At 75.6% G+C, this 1,725-nt stretch overlaps 1 non-coding gene across 1 annotated transcript; it reads left to right on the top strand.

Moving 5' to 3' along the window:
* The first annotated feature begins 1,223 nt into the window (after positions 1-1,223).
* On the top strand, positions 1,224-1,342 carry LOC138922212 (5S ribosomal RNA). Its single transcript, XR_011435277.1, has one exon. It is a non-coding gene; the product is annotated as a 5S ribosomal RNA (ribosomal RNA).
* The last annotated feature ends 383 nt before the right edge of the window (positions 1,343-1,725 follow it).

The following is a 1,725-nucleotide window of genomic DNA, read 5'->3' as shown; positions in this document are numbered from 1 at the left end:
AGAGAAAGGAACACGCAAACCCGGACGCGCACACACACAGGCACACAGACACACAGGCGCGCGCCGCGCGCGCACACACACACACACACACACACACGCCTACACACCCACTCGCACAACACGCACACGCACACGCACACGCACACGCAAGCGCAGACAGAGCGCGCCAGCGAGCTCCGGTGCCTGTCTGTGGTTCCTGGGCGATGGCGGGGCAGCGATGCCGGGAGCCCGGGACTCCTGAGAGCCTGTCTGCGCGGCCTAGGGCCCCAGGGGTGATCGCCAGCCCCGGGGCCCCTGCCTCCTGGCCCGGGCCCAGCTCCAGCACCACCGCCCTCCTGGGGGGGAAGCGAGCTCTTGGGCAGAGCCTCTCTGGGTCAGGGTGGGTGTCTGTCTAGGTCCGTGTCTTGGATCCTCTCCGTGTCGCCGTTTCTCTGTTTCTCCGTGTCTCTGTCTCTGTCTCTGTCTCTGGGTCTCTGGGCTGGCGCCAGCAGGAGCTGTCCAGGGTCCCCGCGAGGGGCGGGTTGGGGGCGGGGTGCCGGTCTCCTGGGCGGCGCTGGCGGGGGGAAGGGTGGCCGCCCCGCCTCCCCGCGCCCTCAGGGGCAGCGCGGCGGGCTTCCGCTGACGCCCTCTGGTCGCGCCGGTGGCTCCGCCTGGGTTTGGGCAAGTCGGGGCCCGGCCGGCGCCGCAGAGGTCAGGGCTCCCGCTGGGAGGCCCCTCGGGCCGGAGGGGACTCAGAGGAGCACGGGCCCGGCGGCCCGACGCCCCGACGCCTCGGGCCAAGTGCCCCGCGCCCCCCACCTCCCAGCAGCCGCATCTCCTGCGACCCATCGCCGGATCCGAGCGGCCAGGGCGGCCTGGAGTGTTCCCGGGCCGCGAGGGGAGAGCGCCCAGCCAGGCGCCCCGCCCCCATCCCCGCCCCCACCACCCCTCGTTTCCCACCGCCGCCCGCCCCGCCCCGCCTCCTCGCACCCCGGGCTGCTCCAGGCCTCCGCGCCCTGGGAGGGCAGCAGGGCGGGGCAGCGCAGGGTTTGGCTGGCCCGCTGGCCGCGCCCGAGGCGGCCGCGGCGGGAGGCAGCAGCGGGAGGAAGGCGGCAGGCCCGAGCGCGGGGCGCAGGGGGCGCCGGCGGCGGCGGGTGCGCGTCACAGAGGCCTGGGCGCGCGCGCGAGCCGCGGGCCGGGCGACGCGGCGCGGCTTCTTAGGGGCGCCGGCGGCAGGCGCCAGCGTCTACGGCCATACCACCCTGAACGCGCCCGATCTCGTCTGATCTCGGAAGCTAAGCAGGGTCGGGCCTGGTTAGTACTTGGATGGGAGACCGCCTGGGAATACCGGGTGCTGTAGGCTTTTGCCTCCCTCGCCTTTTGCCGCCTCCGGCCTCCGTCCTCCGCGGACGCCCCCCACCCCTCCAGCCAGCCCTCCCCCACCCCCCCCCCGCCACCCTCCGCACCGCGGGCCCGCCGGCGCCGCCCATGGGCAGGGCCCAACCCCTCCCCGCCACAGCCCAACCCTTCCAGCTCGCGGCCCCACCCGAACCCAGGGCCAATCGGGGCCAGCCCGGCGGGACCGGGACCGGGACCGGGACTGGGACCCCGACGCCGCACACGGCGCCCGCCGGCTCCCTCTGGCCTCGGCCTCTTCCCACCCGCTCGGCTCCCGCTCCGGTGACACCCCAGCCCTTCCCTCGGCGCCCCGCCCCCGCCGCCCCAGCCGCCGGGTAGAGTCGTCCT

This window comes from Equus caballus, unplaced genomic scaffold (assembly GCF_041296265.1).
Source record: "Equus caballus isolate H_3958 breed thoroughbred unplaced genomic scaffold, TB-T2T haplotype2-0000613, whole genome shotgun sequence".
NCBI lineage: Eukaryota > Metazoa > Chordata > Mammalia > Perissodactyla > Equidae > Equus > Equus caballus.
Note: the sequence above shows the minus strand (reverse complement) of the source record. Positions and strands in the feature narration are given on the sequence as shown.